Source organism: Cnephaeus nilssonii, assembly GCF_951640355.1.
Source record: "Cnephaeus nilssonii genome assembly, chromosome: 8".
Taxonomy (NCBI): domain Eukaryota; kingdom Metazoa; phylum Chordata; class Mammalia; order Chiroptera; family Vespertilionidae; genus Cnephaeus; species Cnephaeus nilssonii.
Genome location: NC_137079.1, coordinates 3,852,781 through 3,877,778, shown reverse-complemented (window position 1 = coordinate 3,877,778; position 24,998 = coordinate 3,852,781).

Genomic DNA, 24,998 nt, shown 5'->3' with positions numbered 1-24,998 from the left:
GCTGACAGAGGTGTCCAAACAAAAGAGACACCTGAGCCCCAGGAAACCTGGAGATGCATATGAACGTGTGCTTCCCTCTGACAAGGGAAGTGCTAATAGGTTACTTCTTCTTGGGTTCAAAAAAATGTACATGCACACTCACAATAAAGAGATGAATAAATTAGCTTTTTGGTATTAGGAATACTTTTGAAAAGCTAAGGGACCTTAAATTTCAGTGGTAAAGTGCACTTAATTAGGTCATTAGATCTTCACTTATTAAAGGTAATTAACTTCCAAATAATATATTAAATGTAAATATCTTCAAATAATAGCTAAAATAGGCTCAGTACTACATGTCAAGCACTGTTCTAAGCTAACCCTTTCATTCTCACAGCATCCTTATGAAAAGAAGCGATTTTTATTTTCATTTCTCAAGTGAATAAACTGAGACAAAGAGAAACCAATGAACTTTCCCAAAGATATACAAGGAACAGGTGATAAAACTGACGTTCAAAGGCAAAAAGTGTGACCGCAGAGCAGTGAATTCCCTCACAGCATCCTCATAGCACACTGTCTGTCCAGGCTCTCAAACACACAGCCTCACAGAGGAACTCACTGGCTCCTTCCAGAACCTAAATGAAAGGGCCAGATCCCAATAAAATCGGGGTGCAAGGAGAGAGTGCAATCACATCTGCTCTGCTAAGACGCTGTATTAGCTGCTCCACTGCCATAACAAAGCACCACAGCTGGTGGCTTAAACAACAGTTTATTTCCTTGTTATTCTGGAGGCTCTGAGATCCAGGTGTTGGCAGATTTGGTTTCTTCTAAGGCCTCTCTCTCCTTGGCGTACAGGTAGCTGTCTCCTCCCTGAGTCTTCCCATGGCCTTTCTTCTATATGTCTGTCTCCTCATCTCCTCTTTTACTTTAATACTAGAGGCCCAGTGCACGAAAATTCATGCACTTGGGGGGGTCCCTCAACCCGGCCTGCACCCTCTCGCAGTCCAGGACCCCTCGGGGGATGTCCCCCTGCCAGCTTAGGCCCGTTCCCCAGGGGATAAGGCCTAAGCTGGCAGTCAGACATACCTCTGGCAGCCTGGGAGCCCTAGGGGGATGTCCGACTCCAGGGAGTGGACCTAAGCCATTAGTTGGATCTCCAAGCACTGCCGCCACGCTCGCAGCCATCAGCGGCTTGTGGCTGAGCAAAGCTCCCCCTGTGGGAGCGCACTGACCACCAGGGGACAGCTCCTGCGTTTAGCATCTGCCCCCTGGTGGTCAGTGCGCGTCATAGAGACCAGTTGTTCCTGATCGGGCCACCGTTAGGGTCAATTTGCATATTACCCTTTTATTATATAGGATGTTTTTATTTATATCAGAGAGGAAGGGAGAGGGAGAGAGACATATACATATCTATGATGAGAATCATTGATCGGCTGCCTCCTGCACATCTCTGCACTAGTGATCAAACCAGCACTGGGGCATGTGTCCTGACAAGGAATCGAACTGTGACTTTCTGGTTCATAGGTTGATGCTCAATCACTGAGCCACACAGGCCTGACTCATCTCCTTTTTTTTATAAGGGCACTAGGTATATTGGATTAGAGCCCACCTAATGACTTCACTTAACTAAAATACAGGCACATTGTGAGATATTAGGAGTTAGGACTTCAACATACAAAATTTGAGAGAACACAGTTCAGTTCATAATGACTATTTTTGTTAATTTTCATGAGAATTCACACAGGTCAAGAAACTAAAAAAAAAGCTGCCGCAAAGATAATGTCAGTAATTACTGTAATACTTATTACACCTTCACACTGTGCACAGTTCTGTACTAACCATTCCTGAAAGGATTATGATTTTAGCACGCATTAATGTGGCTCTTCTTTGAGACTGTCCAGGTGCACAACAGTCTGCTTGATGGCGTGAGAAATATGAAGAAATGTTAACAGCCTCAACCTCTAGGTTGAAAACATTTTGTTGGAAAGAAAAGAAGCCCTAGCTGGTTTGGCTCAGTGGATAGACCGTCGGCCTGCAGACTGAAGGGTCCCAGGTTCAGTTCTAGTCAAGGGCACATGCCCAGGTTGTGGACTCAGTCCCCAGTGGAGGGCGTGCAGGAGGCAGCTGATCAATGATTCTCTCTCATCATGTTTCTATCTCCCTCTCCCTTCCTCTCTGAAATCAATAAAAATATTTGAAAAAATAAAAAGATATGTGTAGCACACAAACACAAAAGCACAAAGCATTATAATAGATGGCAAAAAGAGTTTATAATTACAAGTAGGTGAGGAAAAGAAAACACCATCTGAACTTAGAGACATGTTTGAGCTATAGAGAAGATACCAGGGACTAGGAAGTCTTCAGTGGGAGGTCCAACTGGATTTACTGCCTCAAATAGCACAACATGGAAGGAACAAAGAGAAAAGGAGAGAATTTGGGGGAGAAAAATCCAGAGGAATGGAAAAAAGGGAGAAAAGGTTTACTGAAATGAAGGTTTCTATAGGAAAGTGATAGAAGTTGGTTAAAAAGGTAGATTGGAAGGATTATATATTTCATCTGTGGTCACCCAATCGTGAGTGTTACTATAATCATGATGTACAGAAGAGAAAAGTGGAGCCATAAATTTGGTGAATTGTCAACGGTGCAGTGTAATAAGTAAGGGATAAGCTGCAGAGCAGAATTTAAGGAACTCGCACCTTCAAGTTTCAACAAATCTACAGTAAAATGTGGTTATTAGGACAAATATATCCTTGATAGAATTATATCCAAAAATATATCCAAAAATAGAATTTAATAATTTAAAAAAATATGTCCATTTTTAGCTCTAGATGATAAAGACTCCATTATTTAAGTGCACTGCTGAAACAGTTCAGAAATTCTCTCTGAGAGCAAGCACTAAACACTTTTCAGGCTTGGCTTTAAGTGGGGTAGGAATTTCAGAGAATTTCTGGGGTGTCAAGAATCCTATAATTATCTCCCCCAAAGCTTCTTCTTCTTCTTCTTCTTCTTCGTTTTTTTTTTTTGTTTTGTTTTGTTTTGTTTTGTTTTGTTTTTTGTTAATCCTCACCTTAGGATATTTTTTCCCATTGATTTTTTTTTTTTTTTTTTAGATAGAGTAAAAGGGAGGGATAGAGACAAAGAGAAACATCAACATGAGAGAGACACTTCGGTTGGTTGCCTCCCAAACACACCCCAACCAGAGCTGGGAAGCCTGCAAGCAAGGTATGTGCCCTTGACCTGAATTGAACTCGAGACCCTTCAGTCCACCAGCCGACTCTCTAATCACTGAGCAAACCTGACTAGGGCCCAAACCCTCTTTCAAATGCCTTCCATACAACTTCTCTTCCTGTTGGTGTGTATGTCTATTTCATTACTACCTTAGGGCAGTAAATGTGATGCTGATTGTCGGATTGGGACCCAGTTAATTTGCCTGGAGTACGTATGGAATCAATATGTGAACAAAGCAACTATGTTAATTGCTTACTAAAGCATTTCAAAATTAGTAACTCTAAATGAACCTAGGAGAATAACGTACTGATGTCCAATCGGCCAGAGTCAGTAGGATACAAGGGAAAGATTGTAGATTCTGAAATTACGCATAACTTGTAAAGCAATCCAACTCCAATTCTTATATCTGTTTGATATTCAGGGAAATAAGCTTTCTGAGACACAGTTTTCTAGTCTGAAAGTGGAAGGAATATTTAACTCACTGAGTTGTCAAAAATATCAGGTAATCTGTAGAGCAAACACAGTGTGTGATATATAGTGGCTGCTCAAGAGATACGAACTCCCTTCGCGTCCTCCATTCTTTGTGAGCAATCTTTGATAAGAAAGAGGAAACAAATAACAGCGCAGTGGGCACCTGAGAGAGAGGATGAAATGTAAACAACTCATCAAGGAGACGTGGGGCAGGGGCACGCTGGTGAACTAGATTAAAAAACTAAAAAGCCCTGCTATGTAATGCTTGTCAACTTCTGTGTGGATGCACCACTATGGTTAATTTCAAGCTGCCAATAGTATAACTTCCAGTTCTCAAACTTTCTGAATAGTTAACAATCTGTTCTTGTTATTTTTTTAAATATATTTTTATTGATTTCAGAGAGGAAGGGAGAGGGAAAGGGAGATAGAAACATCAATGATGAGAGAGAATCATTGATTGGCTGCCTCCTGCACACCTCTTACTGGGGATTAAGCCTGCACCCAGGGCATGTGCCCTTGACTGGAATCAAACATGGGACCCTTCAGTCTGCAGGCCAATGGTCTATCCACTGAGCCAAACCAGCTAGGGCAACGATTTGTTCTTAAAACTGTACTAGCTGTCTCCCCTCCTCCTCCCCCACCCCACAGGAAAGGGATAATTAGTCTTCTCCTCAGGCATGTCAGGTGCTGGGTTCTACTGTCCCTGAGTCCTATCTTGTTTTCAAAGCACTGGTGTAGGAGGTGGTTAGCTTGAACTCAGAATAAGCCAAAGTAAATGTTGATAGTTGGGAGGAAATACTAATACCTGAGCAACCATAAAGTGTATATTGGTAAATGTAGAGATATGTAATAAAATAGTTCATGAACACGTCCCAGAGGTATGTCCTCAGCACCTTGGATAGTGTTTGGCATGTAGTTTTGCTGTCCATAGTTACTGGTTGAATATATTGATTAGATATTTTCCCCTTATTGTGATTGAAATCACAGTCAATGAGGTATTGTGTTTTCAAGCAAGGAGAAGTTTTCAACTGTAACTGACACAGCAATAGTTTGTGGGCACTCAGCATAGCAACCTGGACATTGGGGTGATGGCACCTGTTTTGCAGGGTGTGCCAATGTGTGGCCTAAGGGCTCCTTGTCATGTTGGGCGGTAAAGTATTTAAGTGTATGGACTCAGAAAGCTGAACTGCCTGGGCTTACACCTTGTTTGTTCCATGTATCACCTGTGTAAAACAGTCCAGTGACAGATTCTCTGTGTGTCTCAGTTTTCTTACCTTCAAACATAAAAATGATAATAATACCTGCTCACAAGGTTGGCTTTGGAGTAACATAATGTAACCTTGGTAAGCTTTTAAGAACAGGGTTGACACAGCTTATGCTAATAATAAACATTACCTATGCCCAGCCAGTGTGGCTAAGTGGTTAAGCATCGACCTATGAACCAGAAGGTCACAGTTCGATTCCTGGTCAGGGCACATGCCTGGGTTGCGGGCTCGATCCCCAGGAGGGGGTGTGCGGGAAGCAGCTGATCAATGATTCTCTCTCATCATTGATGTTTCTATCTCTCTCTCCCTCTCCCTTCCTCTCTGAAATCAATAAAAATATATTTAAAAAAAAACATTACCTATGATTATCTGTATCAGATGCCCAACAAATGTCTACTCACAGAGATTCCTCTGTCCAAAGACTCACACTCAATGCCAAGCCTTTAGGCCACCAAAAACATCTTTCCCACCTCTTTCAGTCATCTAAATCTGTCCTAGCCTTGCTGATTCTCTGTGTGTCTCAGTTTTCTTACCTTTAAAGATAAAAATTATAATAATACCTGCTCACAAGGTTGGCTTTGGAGTAACATCTTTCCCACCTCTTTCAGTCATCTAAATCTGTCCTAGCCTGGCTGGATCAACCTTCAGCCCAGCTCTCATGGCCTTCCCATGTTTACCTCCTCTAGCAAGAATACTTATGCCACATAATGAGTCATTCAATTATATATTCCCTTGTACTTTTCTTTCTTCTTGAGAAGGGGAACTATGTCAGATACTCTTCCTAACTATAGAATTGTAAAGGAAACATGGTGCTTCCCCCAGTAACTAGGCATTAAGTGACTTATTATTTAGAATTAACTTTATAGTTATGATATAAATATTGACTTTATCAAAAGAATTTTTTATTTGCAACTGATACCATCTGCATTAAAATGTCAGCCATGGAAGAGAATATAATTAAGAGATAATATTTAACTGCTTAAAAGTATTATATCATTCGCTGTAATAGTGTGCCATTTGAACACAAGTTATGTGTGTAAGGTTTTACATTTGAAGTCTATTATCATAGAATCAAATTGATTACATTATGATATAAATTTATTTTATAAAAGGTGGAAATTTTACAGCCCCAAAATGCCACCTTTGCTCTGATTTAAGTTGCAACATAAGAAAGAAACAAAGCAGCACCCTTAACTGGATGTAAAGCATGGATTTCTTCTCCGTCTGATGAAGATGAATGGAGTTTGTTTGCCCAGGCCTCTAAAGTCTTCAGAACATCACCCGGGATATCGTGAGACAGCAGGAAAACAATTAAGAAGGAGTGATGTGCCCCCAAGTAGTTCTGCTCTGCTCTTAGCAGTGAGCTAGTGCTGATGCAGAGTGCCTGGGGAGACCACTCCTGCCCCACAGGCACATGTGCGGTTGCTATGTGAGACACACGGCAATGTTTACCAGTCTATTTGCAGTCTAAAACTTAGCTGTGAATATTTTTTAACTCTATTCGATCCCATGAGACTAGTCTTCTGTCTGCATTTGCCATACCAAAGAAATTTTGTGACTGAAAAATTAAGGCTATCTAGACCTGCAAATGTCACAGGTAATGTAATAAAAGTCAATGATTTCAACATCTGAAAAGTTAGATTAAGACCTACCAGGACTCCTCCACCAATGAGTCCCTGAATTCGCTATCTGGGGTATAGCATTTCCTTCTTTTCCTTCAATTCCTGTCTGGGATGCACTACCTTTCTTCTCTATACAACCCCATTTTTCCAGGAAAGCACTGACATAAAGCAGGGAGTAAAGAAATGTTTGTTTCTCTATCTCCTAACCTTTAAAACAGAAGAGCAGATGCCGAAAACAATCACAAACTCTAAACCAGATGTAAACTAAACCCAAAATAGGTGCGTTTACGAACTCAAACACCCAAACACATATAGAACTTTTAAAGACTGGGTTGGATTTTAGACACTTATAAATTTTAATAAGTAATACTGATCTAGTTGGATGCTGAGAGGAAAACATTAAGAAACCTTTTTCTAGTGGCAGGATCCTGGGTGAGGAGAAGCATAGCCAAAGACTACCCAGTGAGGCAGCAGGCATCCTAGCGGCGAAACTATAGTTCCCTGGCATCCTCAGAGCCAAGCAGAGTGCCTGGCTCTCAATACATGTTTATTAAAACAATTAAAGTACAGCTGATTCTTGAACAATGGGGTTAGGGGTGCTGACCCCCCATACATTTGAAAATCTGTGCATAACTTTGACTCCCTCAAAACTTAACTCTGTATTAATAGCCTATTGTTGACCCAAAGACTTACTGATAAACATAGTCAATTAACACATATTGTGTTACATGTAATATATAGTACAGTCTTGCAATAAAGTAAGCAGAAAATACCATTAAGAAAATCATCAAGGAAGAGAAAATACAATTACAGTGTTCATTGAAAATAAAAATCCACATATAAGTGGACCCTCACAGTTAAACCTCGGTTGTTTAAGGTGTCTGTTAGGACCAGGCTAAGTTTCACACGAGGAAACGGATGGGATGGAGGGAAGAGGGACATCAGTTTAACACTTGTCTCTCTTTTCCCCTTTATTTCTCCTTCCTCCCTCAGTTCCTTGGCTTTTCTACTCTCTTCTCTATTTCAATGCCCTTTGCTTCTTCTATTGCCCTTCATTGCTTCTCTTTATTGATTATTTTCTGCCTTTAGTCCCAGTACCACTAACTCCATTGTCTTTAACTTACTGTCTATAATAATAAAAGCGTAATATGCTAATTAGACTGGACAGCCAGACGACCTTCCAGATGAAGCCGGGGCTGGGAGGGCCGAGCCCCTTGCATGAATTTCGTGCATCGGGCCTCTAGTTAATTATGATTCGGTGCAATGCCTTGAAGCAAAGCAGCAATGCATTGCTCTCAATGTATTTCCTGTCCCTCTCAACAGCCTTCAATAGAGATGGAGGAGAGCATCAGAGAGGTGTGCGAATAACAGAAGGAAAACCTAGAGCTGTCCACAGGCAGGTGTGTGAGGAAGTGCCTCTCTCCCCGGAAGGAAGGAGCAGTGGAGAGGAAGTGAGGAGACCTTACGCCAGTCACAACCCATTTCCAGAAACAAACCTGGTTCCACGTGGTGCCATCACACTTGCAAAGCTCTGTGGAAGGGACATCTGTTACAGGGGCAACCCCTTCAGCAGTGGCAACACTGCAGTAACCCCGCGCTGCTTCTCTAAAATGTGAAATCAGGACAGCACTGTAGGTGAAAGAACGCTTCTCCCTGAGGAAGCTCTGAAGATAGGCTCTACCTTTACAGCAGTCTGCGGAATGGATTTAATAGGTTAGAAGAAACACGATTCTAATTCCCAATAATAAAACGCTCCACATGTAAACTTTGTGTTGAAATGTGAGACACGGACAGGAAAGGGGACCCGTCATATGTACACAGAGGCACGACCTTTAGCAGATCACGTGTCTAGTTCCTGATCAAGAAACACAGCATCATCAGTCTCCCCTGTCCAGTTACAACCCGGCCCAGCCCAGCCCAAGGGGAGCCTCTGTCCTGACATCGAACATGACACTTCCCTTTTGCCTGACTTTGTACTTCCTATGGCGATTGATACAGTATTTCATTAATTCCTCAATTTACTATTGATAATGTTTAATAGTTTTAAATAACCATCACCCGAGCAGGTTATTTTTCTTGGAAGCAACGTGCATGGAATAGAAAATCTCTATGAATGAGTAATTCACATAAAAACTTATCAATGATACAATTACTTTGATATTTTTAAAACAAGTATGTCAGTGAGTATGCTACATATTTAAAATGATAGCATTATATAATTCTAAGAAATCTAATAAACTGAGCGAAAGGAGAAAATTTTCACTTATTCATAATGTAGATTTACAAATACACACAAACTTAACCCTTTGCACTCGCTTGCTTTTTTCTCGATTCCTTTATTCTAATGCTAACCGTGTCGAGTCACACTCGACATCCGAGTGCAAAAGGTTAAGCGTTTAAGTTGTCATGGTATGGAATTAACTTAAGTCATGCTTACTTTAAAATAATGATTTGGAAATTATTTAAAAATATATAAAGTTCCATATTGTTTTCCAAAATCCTGAAACATAAGCAAGGGCTAGATGAAACCTCAGTTCGATACCAAATTATGAGGGAGGGAAAGTCCTGGGAGATTTAGATGGCCCAGTTACTGGACTCAACTTCTACAAGAGCTGATGCGATCAATCCCACGCTGTAGCAACAGGAGTAAAATTCCCACGAAAAGCAATCCTCACACACTCTGCCACCGCCACACCCTTTCAGCACGGCCCGTGCTCCGACTGCCCTGAGGAGAGGCTGTGTGAATAAGGCTGTCGGGGCTGCGTCACCTCCTCAGAAGATGAGGTCAGGGCTTCCCACAGTGAGTGGCTGGAGGAACCGAGGATTTAGGGCTACAGAACGGTGTCCGGCGACCGTGACAGCTATCTCCACATATGTTCAGAACTGTCATGTGAACGGTGTAATGGATCTAACCTAAACTTTTCTTGAGGGCAGAACTTGCAAAAATTAAGTAACAAGGAAAAGATTTTGTTAAATATTTTAAAAATCACAACTAATCATTCCGGTTGTCCAGCAGTGGACTCTGCTGACCTGGAAGGCAATTTCCTGTTAGAATAAAACTTAACCTGCAGGAAAATAACTTCCTCCAAATTTAAGAAAGTTCTACCCAGCAATTATAATTTTCAGCAATAGAATTTGCTGGCTCAAAAAGGCGATGCGTTACATCGTTACCAAATATTCTCAGAGAGGGGAGACCTTGTTTAGGGATATTTCTGCCTCCACGGGGGCAAGAGAATAGAGTACGGAACTCTCAGGTCTCTTTGAACTTGAAGTTTCAATGGCTTTACATTTCCCAGTCACTGAATACGTTTTTACATTGCCTATTTTTTAAGAAGGCTGGTATTATGTAATTACGCTTTGCACTATCTTTTACACATCGGGTACGAAGTATTTTCTTAAATAACTGAACCACCTGGAACATTCTGTGCTCGCAGTTGGTGAGCTGCCAAACTCTGACCCCTTGTCTAAGCGGGATGACCCACACAGTGATGCAGTCACCCCTCCCAGTGGCTCCCCAAATGAAGGGGTGACTTTCCCTTGCTGCGTGTCCAGCGCAGGCTGTGGGAACCTACCCTCCACGTCTCCCTCACCCCGCGACCCAGGCTGGCAGAGCCGCCCCTCGGCGTCATCGCTGGCGATTATGCCAGAGGGGGAGGTAGCCAACGGTGCCCACCTAACGCTCCCACCCCGTTGGCACACACACAGCCTCTCACTCCTCGTTGGTTAGAAGGTGTCTCCGAATCCGGAAGGTTAGCAATGGGCCCGGGACCTCTCCTGCACACTTCCTCTATTTTGCCATCTTGCTTGAAGTCAGGCCCCATCCCCAGTGTGAGGACGTCTGGTCACAGATGCCGCTGGGCCGCAGCCTCCGGGATGGCCCCTCGGACGCCTCAGGCACCGAGAGCACAGCACACCTAGGACAGAGCGAGCGCACAGCGGGCGGTGGACGAGACTCAGCTCTGCCGCCGGGCCTTCCAGCTCATTCCCTTCCAGTGCACTGAGAGGTTTACTCACCGCCTTGGTGTTCCCTGATGGCAAAGGAACTGTTCCCTCCGAAATGATGACGCTATGTAAGAACTGCATGCTAGTAGATACAAATCTTAAAAAGATTACGTTTGATCTGCTTCACAAGCACATGCACACACACATACACACACACATACACAGACACACACAGACACACACATACACACACATACACACACATACACACATATACACACATACATACACACATACACACACTCTCACACACATACACACATACACACATATACACACATATATACACACATATACACACACACACACACACTCTCACACACACATACACACATATACACACATACATACACACATACACACACTCTCACACACATACACACATATACATGCATACATACATACACACACTCACACACACACACACACACACACACACACGACAGGCCTTACTGCGGCAGAAACCAAGAAATTAAATCAACTTTCATCTATTATGACCCTTCTCCCCTTTTATTACTGTGCTCTTCTCTCTGGAACCATAAAATAAAATTTAAAATTCTCCCCAAGTATGTCTGTTTTTATTTCACCAAAATCCCACTTTTGTGGGCCACAGACCAGGTGACGTGACTGAGTAGTGCTGACCTGTCACGATGGTGACACATTCCACACCCGGGGACATTTTCTTAAGTGGCCTTCCCTGGAAGGTGGCTGTTTCATGTCCGGCTTAAATTCCTTCTACATCATTTCACCCACGATCACTGCCTCCACCAGCGGCCTACATCCCTCCGCACCCCCCTCCCCCCACTCCTGTGGGCCTAGGCGCTCCTCTCTGCGGTGTGAGGACCTGTCATTTGAAAGGGATCTGCCCTCGGACGCGGCCAGGTTCTCATTGAGAAGCGGCAGCTCAGCCAGTTCCAGTTAACACACCTGTGTGCAGGGTCCCCTGTGTCAAGAAGGAGAGGAGGTATAGGGACCTAGGGTGAACAATCACAGCGCCTGACCCCAAAGAGGTGACAGTCCTAAGGGGAGATTGGAGACGGACCACGCTGTCACATGGAGCAGCTCACAGTGTAAGCGCGTTTCCGTCTTCGTTACTGCATTGCCCTCCAGTATTTACGCTCACCGTCCCCGTGGGAAAGCAGCTTGCATCGGCTCCCAAAGGCCTGTCACAGGAGTGGGGCTGACTGACCCACCTCAGGTCCCAGCGGGGGCTTCGTACAAATCTAGCTTTTCGGGACCTTTACCAGCAAACTGGGATCTGTACGTCTGGACCGAGTCCCTGGGGCCTGTAGTTTTTCCAAAGCTCCCCAGAGATTCTTCTATGCCAGCGATTTTCAACCAGGGTGCTGCAAGAATTTAAAGACATGCAACACCTGTCTATTTAAAATTAGATCATCAACTTTAAAAAATGACAACAGCCAACGCAACAATAGCCGCCAGGTGTGAATGAATCAAAATCGCACCTAATTTTTTTGTCAGATCAACAAAAATGTATGTTTTGGTGTGCCTCAGAATGTTAGTAGTCAGTTTATGTGTCATGAGATGAAAAAGGGTGAAAATCACTTCTACACAACCAAGCTCGGAACTCCTGCTTAAGAGCAAATGCTGAGATGGCCTCTCCTCTTTTGTAAACAATTACGTAAGAAAAATATCGGCAATGAAGAATGTTTTAATAAAATTAGTAAGATCACGTCAGCGTATTCCTGCACACCAAAGTGTCAGAGGTAACCTGATGGTGAAAATTGTAAAAATGGAGCAACAGCTGACTGAAGTTGCAGTGACTACTACTAACCAAAATCAATTACTACCAAAGTAACAGTAAATGGGTAAGTAGTTTACGTGAAACAAATCTTAGAGGATTACACAAAATGGGTGGGATTAACTACATATGTAACCATAAAACCAAAGGGAATGGGAATTGTCAAAGGATAATTCATCTTTCCTCGGAGTTAGGAGGCTCATCTAGAAGGCAAAGCACCCTGAATACAATGGACCAAAACGGATACAGAAGAAAAACAAAGAAGTAATCAAGTTTGAGAAAGAGTCATTTGGGAGAGCTAAAAAGATTATAAAATGAAGTGAGGGGAGTGATACATCAGTCAACATCCCCGGGACAGGTAAGGAAAGGGAGACTGTGCGGGAGTTTAAAGTCTGTGCGAGGCATTTTTCAAGCACCAGAGGAGCTGATGTGAAAATTTATTGGGCAAAAAGACAATGCATATGCCTCACACATAACCACACGGCTAAGGGCCGTGCCCAGACTTATTCCCAGAGCTGAATATGGGAATTCAAGTAGCAAAGTGGGGTTTGGGAGCGGATCATCAAAATTCTATTGTATGCCCAGACCCCAAACCCTGGGAATAGAGCATCCATCCGCAAAGAAAGGAATTGCAAATATTACATACAAACTAGCTGATGCTGCAGAACTGGAAGGCGTCAGACAAAGAAGGGAGACAGTGAACTCCATCAGCTCATAAATAAACGAGTAAACTGGGAGAGGCTGCACAGCGCCAGTGACTGTAAAACCCGTGGACTTAAGGCCTGGGTCAAAATCAGCAGAGCCATATGATATCAGGTGAGGCTGTCACATGAAAAAATGTAAATACCAATTCATCAGAAACAGAATAAAAAGAAAAAAAACACGACGCACAATTTCTAAAACTCAAAGCAGCCACGCAATTGTGGGTTTGGTGAGACACACAGCTGCAATTTATGCATAGGTCTTGAAGTAGAACATAATATTGCAGAACATAACAAACGCCCTCCAAGTGTGAGAATGCAGATTAACATTGTGAGCAGGTTTGAGAATTAAGTCTGGCTTTGGAAAACCGTGGACAGTGTGGGTCCTCTCATTAGGGGATTGGTCACAGTCGATGGCATGACATTTGACACTAACTGTTTTTAAGCACAGGCCTGCTTCTTCTATTATTAATTTCCACCTAAGGGCAAATGCCAAGCGAACTTACTTCAGCTGCTGCCTCCTGCTGCCATTTCGACTGTCAGGAACAGCAGGAGTCAAAAATGAGAAGCGCCACCTTTTGAAAACTGACAGCTCTGTGCAGTCCCAAATCTGAGGGAAGGGACTGTCACCTGGGCCTCCCGTTGCCATTCTGACAAAGGCGCGGTTCCCCCACATCCATTTTAAAATGGCAAGTGGAGACACATTTGCAATTGGCTAAACTATCGAGGGGCAGGGAGTAGTAGCTCAGAGTCTGTTCATCTGAGAGAAAAAATTTAATAAAAAAATAGGTTTTTCTGTTTGACCTTTAATGTAATAAAGAGAGTGCAATTTACAACGTGAGAGGGCCCATAATAAGCCAAGATGGTTTTAGTTCAATGTTAAAAATATAGAGAGAAACTGTATTAATTAGCTCTGTAATTAGTGGAGAAGGTAATTAAGAGCTCTGAAGGAGTCGAGATGCTGAAGTGGATAGAGTGGACAGCTGCTTCAAGGTTAATGGTTACAATCCAGGATTTTTTTTTTTTTAAGAAATGTATTTTCAAGCATCAGAATTCAATGTGGGGAAAGAGTCGAAGGGGTGCTGGAACCATCTCTCCCCTCAGAGTGTAGCTGATAGGAAAGAGGCAAAGAAGGAGAGGCAAGTGGTGACCGGGAGGCGGGCTTGGGGAGGCACAAAGGTTGGGGCATGAGTCTGCCAATCGAAAGGAAAAACACATCCTTTTTTCCTTCAGATAACTGTTGTCACAAAAGGTAAGCATTTTGAAGAAATACAAATCACCATATCTATACTAATAAAAGGGTAATATGCAAATTGGTCAGAACACCCTCACAGTAACGACCGAACAGCAGACTGCATGGGGTGACAGGGCCAGCAGGGGGATTAGTAAAGGACGACCAAACGACTGAAAAGCAGGCTGTGTGGGCGACCAGGATGGCAGGGGGAGCAGTGAGGGGCGACAAAATGACTGAACAGCAGGCTGCATGGGGAGACCAGGCCGGCAGGGGGGGGGCAGTGAGGGGTGACCAGGACGGCAGGGGGCGGAAGGAAGTTGGGGGCGACCAGGTTGGCAGGGGGGAGCAGTTAGGGGCAATCAGGCAGGTAGGCAGGTGAGCAGTTAGGAGCCAGCGGTCCCAAATTGTGAGAGGGATCCCGGATTGGAGAGGGTGCAGGCTGGGCTGAGGGGAACACCCCTCCACCCTGTGCACCGGGCCTCTAGTTTTATAATAAAAGACACATTGATCACATTCTAGCTTCACGTGAGGGGGTCGGTGAAGACGTGCTGCTGTGTCTGAAGGCCCTGTGTGGCACCCCACTGCAAAGGATGCTGTCTGGACAGAGAAAGGCAGAGGAGAGGCGTTGGCACCCCTGAACGTCTGCCTCGGCTTTGTTACATCCACTGGACCGCGAGGACCCAAACCCATCTCTCAGCTGCGAGAGTGTAGACAAGGCACAAAAATGCAGGGCGTCCCAGAAGTGTATACACACTTTAACAGCGGGCAGCTCAATTTCCACTCCTTTTCAGGTTTAACTGAGTTGAAATAATGGGTGAAGGCAGAGTAAGCTTCGATCAAAGAAAATTTATCCGCTAGACTTTTTTATGGGGAAATATAAAAGATAAAGTTTACGGTACAAAACTGGCAACAGTTGACGAATTGAGGGCACACAGATACCGAAGGAAATGATTCCTGATGTTTGCGACTCCTTTGCTTCACATTATCAGCAGGGCCTGGACCATAATGATCATCAGTTTGAAAATAAGGCAATGACAAAAAGTTATTCATTTCTAGAGAGTCATTTAAATTTTGAAAATGAAGTGTATGTTAATAAACATTGACTTCATAATCATTCAAAGTGTGTGTACATTTTTGGGACACCCTAAATAAGATATTCTCTAGTGAAATTTAAGGGAACCCCAGTTTGATTGGGGAATATGGAAAGATGGCAAAGGCAACCTTCCCCCCTCCCAGACGTGCTATGGACTCAGACGATGAGAGGTGATGAGCCGGAACGCCTACAGGAGCAAGAGCCACCCTCCCTCACAGGCAGTGGCCTCTGGCCTGAGGCTGAGCGGTGGGTCAGCACCGAGCAGAGACCTGCCACAGGCTATCTTCAGAACCTGGTCAAGCAGAGGCAGGGTTCCTTCTTCTGGGTCCCCGCTGGGCCTACTTTGAAAGGACAAGTTGGGCGTCGCTCAGTAACTCACGTCGTGGCCGTAATGATCGAGTGGTAACTGGGGTCACACCTGGACAACTGTCTGAGCACTCTTCTTCCACCTGAGGAACTTCCGACCACCTCCGGTCCGAGCAGCTAAACAATTCAGGGTTTAAGTTCTGCTTCTCTCAGTTTTCCGCATCCATGCAGAGCCTAATCTTGGGCTTTTGAGTCCATGAAATAAGAGCCACTTTTCTGATAGCATCTGCCCTAATGGTGATCAGACCTGAGTGCTAACTTAACACTCCTTTGCCAAGAGGCTTTGAGGGCAGACTAGTCAATCTGAAATTATTTATGGCCTTTGAGTGAGAAATACCAAACATATGTCTTTCAAAAATCTACCAAATGCGGGGAGAATAACTTCAGAAAAGTCAATTAATATATCTTATCCTAACATGAGGATAAGCCAAACATCAAAGAATGGGGAAAAGTTATAGAAAGTACCTGGCACACAAGCTTTAATATGCCTTCACTTACAGTAGTTGACAGGAAGAAATAATAAATGAGGCCCAAGGAGAACGAACACAACTCTTCCTAGGGGACACCAAAAACTCACGAGCAAATTAATTTTCGTTTTAGTTTGCTTTTGCCTCAAGCACCTGAAATTGAAGTAAATAAAACTGATAAAGTTCTGGCCCCTCATTCCTATCCTGAGTTCCCAAGTTTTGGGCTGCCTTCAACCCAGACACCAAGTTTGGCTCTTTCAAGAGTAAGGAGTTAATGAAGACTCTTGGGTATACCATGCAATTCTGTTTCCTTCTCCCCGCCTCCCTTTGGCTTGCCTGCTTTGTGGACTGCCCTCTCATGACTTACAACCTGCATGCAGTCTTGGGCTTTTGGGAAATTGCATAGCTTTGACCTTCTACTGCCTTTGAGCTCTAACTTCTTGACCCTCCCCCTCTTTTCAACCCGGCCCCCAGTTTAATTCTGAACCTGGAGCTTGCTCTCAGAGTCCCGGTTTCCAGACAGCTGTTGCCCCTGGATCAGTCTGACAGCTCAGTGGATGCTCAGTTTGGGCTGACAGTTTAACACTCAGGATGAGCATATTTGTGTCATGACGCCTGAAAGATTTAAATATGCATTTCACAGGGTATGCAACCAGGTTTTACAATGTGGGGGGGTGGGGGAAAGAGACTTGTTCAATTATGACTACATCATGCATTATATGCCTCCTATTTGACAAGACGCAATCAATTCTGTGTTCCCTTTTGGCTAGTTCTACATCCACCCTGTACATTGGGGTTTCTTTAAATATGTGTTCATCTCTTACTTTTTTAGTAATACTACAAATGTAGCAAGTCACTCCATTTATCCTTGCTAGTTTTCTGCAAAGACAAATGCAGTATCACTCTTTACTGTTTTTCTAGTTTTCCTATTCAGATGATCTAGAATGTGATACAAGTCAAGTGTTTCTCACTGTTTCTAGTCACTCCACTCTCCTGAAATTGCATTGTTAGTGCTCACCAATGATATTTTATTTGTCCTTTTTATTCCTCATTCTCTGTATCCCATGCCAGACCATACACGTTGAACACACCCAAGGCGGAGAATAGGTAAGCAGGATGAGAGCAAACATAGCCCAATTTTAAGGAGCACAAGAGGCTAGATGATTTCAGTCTCAGCAATTCATCCTGACAGCAGATGAACCTGTCCATCAAACATTTTAGGTGAGTAGCACATTCAAGTTGCAGGTGGGCAGTGAAGCCGAAACCCACATTAGGCTCAGAAAATAGAGGAGGTTGAGTCCAGGAATTATTAGATTACAGAGTTAAACAAGATGTTCCACAGCAGGTCAAAAGCCAACATCTGAGTGTCAGCAGAGTGCAAAGACCTACAGCCTGCTGAAGGGTGCTTCCCAGTGCCTCTGCCAAGAGCAGGAGCCCATCCCTGTGCCTATTGCTGGAGGCAGGAGTGAAGAGCTGACGAGTAAGGAACTAGGGGAAGAAAAATAGCAACAGGTCCTGACACCCCCTCACAAGATGCTAAAAAATCTGACCCTAAATTCTATCTTAAAATATTCTTTCCTTTTGTCTAAGACATGTTAATTTTTCTCCAACCCTTTTTATTCTTTAATCCCTATAGTCTTTGAAAACCATTCTTTTTCTAAACACTAAATTTAGATCAGAGCTTGGTTTGATAGATAGATAGATAAGTAGATAGATAGATAGATAGATAGATAGATAGATAGATAGATGATATAAATATAGATGATACAGATAGATATAGGTGACAAAGTTTATACAGAGATAAGCATGTTGCTACACAGGGCGTTAAAAGTTTACATATATACAAGTATGTGAATGTATATGTGTTTGTATATATGTATATATAGGTATGTAATATGAATGAAATGTATATTTGTGTCTATACACATTTTACATATGCATACACTATAATATGTTTACATTGTATCTGTGTGGTCACGGTGTGTGGGGTGTACTCTTACCCTAGAATATAATGTCTACACATTATAAAACTATGACATACTCATGTAGTTAAATTGACAGGTAGGATTATCTTATCACAATCTTACCAGGAAGGCACAGCACGATCTTCGTAGAGACACAGAATGGAGGGGCACAGGGGCTTTGGCATCGGGAAATGGGGTTCGGCTTCTTCATGTTTAACAGTTACAAATGCCTGAAAACGAGGGCTCCTCGGTGTGCCCTGAAAGTAGCTCTTCTCCCACACTTCTATCATCCTGACCTCATCCTGACTTCATTGCCGCAGAAACCATTCATTAGCCTACCACACTTGCCCACCTACACAGGAAGGGGCTATCTTAGATTTAAGTCCTAAGTTTTATAATTATATAACCAAGACTTTCATATTGTGGAATGGCTCTCAATTACTTCATGTGGAAGAAAAATGAATGTCTGGCTAGAGCACAATGGCAGAAATGACTTCTACCAATGTTAATGTCAGATGTTTACAGAGACCACCAAATGGAGTCGATTGTTTATAAAGACAAGTAAGTTTAACATGAATTTCATCATTTTTTCTGGAGGTTTGAATTCACAAAAACAAGTGTCGGGTGTTAAAAAGAAAAGGCTCTTAATAATCACTTCTAAAACATCAGTCGGTGGTTGCACTGTACAGATAACAGAAACATAATCACAGAACAAATGAGAAAAGGCGTCAACGGATTCTTCTGTACAGGGATGTACAGTAAACCACTATACTGACACCCATTGCTGTTGTCACTAACAGGAAAAGGCTGTCTGGTCCATTGACAGGGATCAGAGTCTCCAAACTGAGCACTGAAGTGGCTGCATTCAATGTCACTGTCATCGGAATCAAGGACCTTGAGTTTGCCTTTAGCTGTGATGCTAAACTACCTCGAAGAGAAGGTCATGCCATAACCAAGCCCTGGTTTAACCTTTTATAAAATGCAAATGGTTATGCTACCTACTCAACAGCAGTTCTGATATTTAAGCAAAGTTACCGAGACAGAGTCCTTTCAAACTTGCAGGGCAGTGGCTGTGGTCCCAGCTCTGAGCCCAACGCATGGTCTAACCTCTCTGAGCCTGTTTTCCACCCGCAGCTGAAGGGAGATAATCTACCCTTCAGCCAGTGCTTCTCAAACCTGCCAGCCAAGTCCCCTAAGACCAGAGGAGGCTGACCTGCACCCACAGCGATCGAGTGGACATGCGGAAAGGACCACTGCGAGCCTAACATTTCTTTGAAGTTTTTTTTTTAATATATTTTATTGATTTTTTACAGAGAGGAAGGGAGAGGGATAGAGAGTTAGAAACATCGATCAGCTGCCTCCTGCACACCCCCCACTGGGGATGTCCTGCAACCAAGGTACATGCCCTTGACCAGAATCGAACCTGGGACCTTTCAGTCTGCAGGCCGGCGCTCTATCCACTGAGCCAAACTGGCTAGAGCTGAAGTTTTTAAATTAAATGTTATATTTTATGCAATGAGTACATTCTCTTTCAGCATATGAATCTTTATTTTTATTTTTAAAAATCTTTACCCCCCAAGTCTTGCAGTCATATCAATTTCCCAGGAAGAAGCATTTTCCAGTGAATCAGTGCCTGGTCTGGGTGCCCAGCTGGAGAACCAGAACGCTGTATTGTGTGGAGCTTCGGCAGGGCTGGATTATGGTAACCAGGACCTCCTCTCCATCCCCTCCAGCTGTACTGTCCCCATCAGAGGATTCTAGGATCACTTGCCCCTGCAGCTCCGCCCCCTCCCCACGCCCAGGGAGGATGCAGCCACAGGAGCTCTTTGCAAAGCACACAGTTCAGCCCACTGTCAACCGACAGCAGGTTCTCAGTAGCCTAACGTCTTTCCAAAGTGTGTTTGTGTTTCCATCTGAACATTCTAAGGTCACTTGGAATACTCCAACATTGTTTCAAACTCAGTTTATGTATTAGTGGTGAACTCACAGAGGGTGCTCAGCAGTGGCAGCGCTGGGATGGCCACAGCTCCGGTTATGTAATCTAAGGACGTAGAGACCGATGTGTTGTCTTTAGAGAGCGCATAAGTGTGATCTTGGGTGTTCATAGATGTTTTTGTCCGGATCTAGACTCCAGATGTAGTGTATAAGTTTAGGCTATTTTCAACATACAAATTAAATCTATAAAAATGCTTGGTAAATGCTGTCATTCTGTATGTTAGCGACCCCATTTCTTATGTCTTAGCTATAGCATTAAAACCGTATATCTCTTCAATGCAGCCTCCATGTCTTGTTCAACTTCACACCCTGCCCATCAGTTGGCAAGCAGCCGTGTCCATAATGAGAGCTTGAAAAAGGGTTGTTTAATGCACGAGTTATAGATATTTCCATAAATGTCCTTTCAGAATTAATGACTAATTTTCTCTCACAGAACATTTTATGGACACTGTGATTTAACCCTGTGATTGTAATCTTCATAACAAAAAATGTTGAAATCAATCCAAATTTGTTTTTCTGAAGTTTTATAATGTACTGCAATTCTTTATGTCTAGGTCATTTGAGCTAAAAAGGCTATATATTACTACAATTAGAATTTTGTCTAATGAAAAGAAATTCTCACAGGCACTATAAGAACTTTCAGGTTTTGCATTTGAAAAAAAAAAATCAGTAAATGCTTTCAACTCAACACATTTTAAAAATCAATTGTCTCACGTAACTAAATCTAGCATGATCACACAGGGTGCGAGCTGACTCGTGTCTTGCTCCTGGCTTCTGGTGACTGTTGTTTTATATGGTAACAGTGTGACTTCTCAGCAGCAAGCTAAAGTAATTTATGTATCTTGGTTGTTATTGGCCTTGACTGATGAAATCTGGGTTCATTATTTAAACATCAGATATCTATGTTATGATGTATTCATGATACCATTTTTTCTCTCCCCATTATTCTTTAAAACTCAAGTAATATCTTCATCTTTGTTCCCTTCTTTGCTGACTGCACCTAATTTTCCCGTTATTTTGACAGAAGTCAGTTTGACTTAAATTGTTGGTAATCACTCTTGGAAGGAAGCTATCTAAATGAATAAAGGAATGACACCTGGTAGCTGTCTCTGGAGAACAGTATACCTTCTAAACAGAAAATGTCTTTTATTTTTAAACTATTCTATTAAAATACTTAATGCTCCTTAATAACTTCTATTTCAAAAGAAGAAAGATATTAATTAGTAGGCACATTAAATTATATGTACCTTATTTCAAACAAGTTAGTATTTTCCCTACCTTCCAAAGACTAAGAATTAAATTTTTAGATCTGCTAAAAGCAAAATGAAAAAAATAATATGAACTGTCAGTTTTTAGAGCTGTGTACCAAAAACAAAACCAACAAAAATTCTCAGCCAGTAGCAACCATGCCCTGACAGTGAACTCAGAACATCCGTGGCAGGGATCACATGAATTTTCTTCTCCATGATTACGGTTTTAACAGTGAGAATCCACATTTCACTGACTTCTTCCCTCACTCATCTGCCAGATCCCCCCAAGGCTCTGCCCACTTCTGCTAGTCTTGGAGGACGTCCCCTATTAGTCTCTGAGAAGCCCCCTAATGTTTTCCAGGTCTGACTCCCCTGGGTTATGTCCCTGTCCCAAAGCCACCTGGAACTACAGAACTTGTAGATGGCGAGGCCTGCGCTGTGGGCCTGCTGGGGAAGGAGCCGGAGCTGTCCTGAGCTACATCTTAGAAGCAGGTGCACTGACTTGACACTCTTTATGTGTCACAGGTCGGAAGAAATGGGGCAGTGTCCAAAGACACGCCAGGGCACATTTTACATTAGATCCCCAAAATGTCATTTTCTTCATCAGTTTGCAGGTGACTGCGAGCGGAGAGGGATATTGGGAGGGGTCCCCAGAGCCCCCTGTCCTGGTCACATCTTGGCGGACAGAAACAGAGTGATGACCTAGTGCCCATGAGTTGGGGCGCACCTGGTAAGTAGGGGTTACAAAGCCTCATCAGGGCAGAGGGACCCAAGCACCCACTGTAGACGAGTCTAGCGCCATGGCTGAGGGGGAAGCGGAGGGACGGATACACGGCGGCTGAGAGGGATACACCACCGTCACTATGGAAGGCCAAGCACCATTTCAATTTCCACAGATGGCAGCAAACGGGATGGACGGGCCTTCCAGCTCCTCGCTGAGTGTTCCGTCTTCTTTGAGTGTAATTATGCCAGCTTCCTCAAATGTGGTCTCTCCTGGCGTCTGTCTACGTGAAAAATTGTGTGCACTTGAACACCTCTGCCAAATGGTTCATTCTTCCTGCCGTTTTTAAACTATAGCCTCAGTGTGACCAAAGCTACTGCAGCCGGATACAGTTACCTTGGATGTATTTGTCCATGCTATAGGGACTACAGGAAAACAGCATAATAACTTATTTTAAGTTTAATTCTAATCAAAACCGTTTACATAGAAACTGATGTGGTGACAATTCCTAACATTCAGAACCTTTAAAGAAATGAAAAGTAACAGGTGTTAAATATCATTCAGCAGATTATGGCATTTATATGAATAAAGAGAAATATCCAGAAAAATATAAGCGAACAAAAGGCAATTAACCCATCTGAAATTAACCAGATTAGTATAGTTTGTCCCAGCGAACCTTATGGCAGGGTCTTTTCAGTGCCAATGTCAGGAATTTTTTATTTTTTATTTATTTTTATCTTTTCTAAAATATGTTGTTATTGATTTCAGAAAGGAAGGGAAAGGGAGAGAGAGATAGAAACATCAATGATGAGAGAATCATTGATAGTCTGCCTCCTGCACGCCCCCCACTGGGGATCAAGCCCACAACCCAGGCATGTGCCCTTGACTGGAATCGAACCCAGGACCCTTCAGTCTGCAGGCTGATGCTCAACCACTTTGCCAAACCAGCTAGGACTGTCAGGAATTTTTTTTAAAACTAAACCTCAAAAAGGTAAATCAACAGCAAAACTTCTACTCAATGAACATCTAAGAGAACTAACATCAACCTTTATTAGCTTGCAGTATAACAGAAGGCCGGTTTTGGGCACCATTCATTATCTTTTTAGTGAAGCAGCTACAATACAGATTTTAAGGAAGCTTCTCCATTCAAAACCATACTTTGCATTTTGAGGATACTGTCCTATTGCTCCCTCCATACCTTTGCTCCCAAGAAGAAACATGCCACACACATGTGGGGAAGGAGGGAAGCCTTCTTTTAGGTACTCAGGGTAGCCTGGAGCAAGCTCAGTGTGAGGTCAAGGATTAATTGGCAACATCCCAGAAAGAAGAAAAGACAGACTCCTCAATTTTTGCAAGTGCTTATTTTTAAATACACTATTGGCACTGCCATGACATATATATACAGATTTTAAAAATTCAAATTCTAGGCATCTGATGAAAAGTATTAGTAAAAAAAAAACTTCAATTACCAGTTAATATTTTTTTTAATTGCAATGAACTCCTTTGTGCTTTGAAAGATTTTTGTCCTTGAGTAAATTACATGGCATATTCAGACTATAAATTGCACTTTTCCTAGCTGATAACACAAACCAAGTATCTTCTGCTGAAACTGTGGCTGAGGCCTGGCCTCGGGTGAGAGATTTTCCCGGCCCCAGGAGGGGAAGAAAGGAAGCGGACGCCTCTGGACTGCTGTCTTACAGTCGGAAAGCGCCGAGAAACAAAGGGAACATTGTCATTGTTTTATGATGTTTCAGCTCTGCTGGGAGGCTGCTCTGTCAGTTTCCACTGCAGGGGATGCGTTTGATGGAAATCTTAAAAGCAGCTGAGTGATAGAAAGTGTTGACTTTTATCCTTCCCGAGCGTGAGTTGCTTCTTCTGTGAAGGATCTTTACCTGGGAAGCTTTCAACTTCCATCGTCATGCCAGCCTCCTGTGCCCACAGATGAAACAGAATTAACTTTTCAAGGACATGGTGGTCTGGAAAGAGGAAAGCTATTTAGGAACTAAACATGAACTCACAAATCTAATCAGTTCCCAAACTAATTTCAGTGTTGTGAACAACCTATTCCCTCACTTGTATCTATAAAGATTGTATGTGAAACTCTACATAAAAAAAAAAAAATGAAAAGAAAGAAAACCCTGCAAAACAGATGATCTCCAACGTTTCAATTTGATGAATACTGAAAGCCAGGTATAGGTGCCACAAATTTTCTACAAATTTCTTAATTTTAAGTGTTACGCTGTGCATATTGTAGCATAACTACTGTTTTATCTCCATGAATATAAATATCCTCTAAATAGAAATAATTTCCTCTTTTCAAAACTTTTATTTTAAAGCTCACATTATTGAACATTCGCATGTTGTGTAAGATTAACTGGAAATTAATCTCTTCAATCAACAGTTTGAGTCTGTTAGTAAGAAGCAGCTAAAATTGAACAACACTGGGCTCTTCATACACCTGTAATTACAGGCACATGTGTAATTACCCACATGTTAATTACAGATGAGAGACTGAGGAAATGTGGGTTGTTCAACTGCTAAAAGCAGGTACAACTATTAACCTCTGAATAACAATAAACATAAAAACATTTTAATGCAAATGTAGAGCAAACAGCAAGCCAAGGCTTTGGGCTCTTTGGTACATTCAACCTGTGTTTATAAAATGCCTCCTCTGTAAATGCTCTCTGATTACATTCACTTAGTAACCCATTTCCACTTCATGAAGTTCACTATTGCATTATTTTTTATTAAGTCTTAACCCTTGAATCTACTACTGAGATGCCTTAATGGACTAGTCATTGACTCATAACCTTTTTTTATCTCTACAGTTCCTGTTAGCAGAGATGGAAATGAACAGTATATACTCCAGAGTGTTAATTTATTC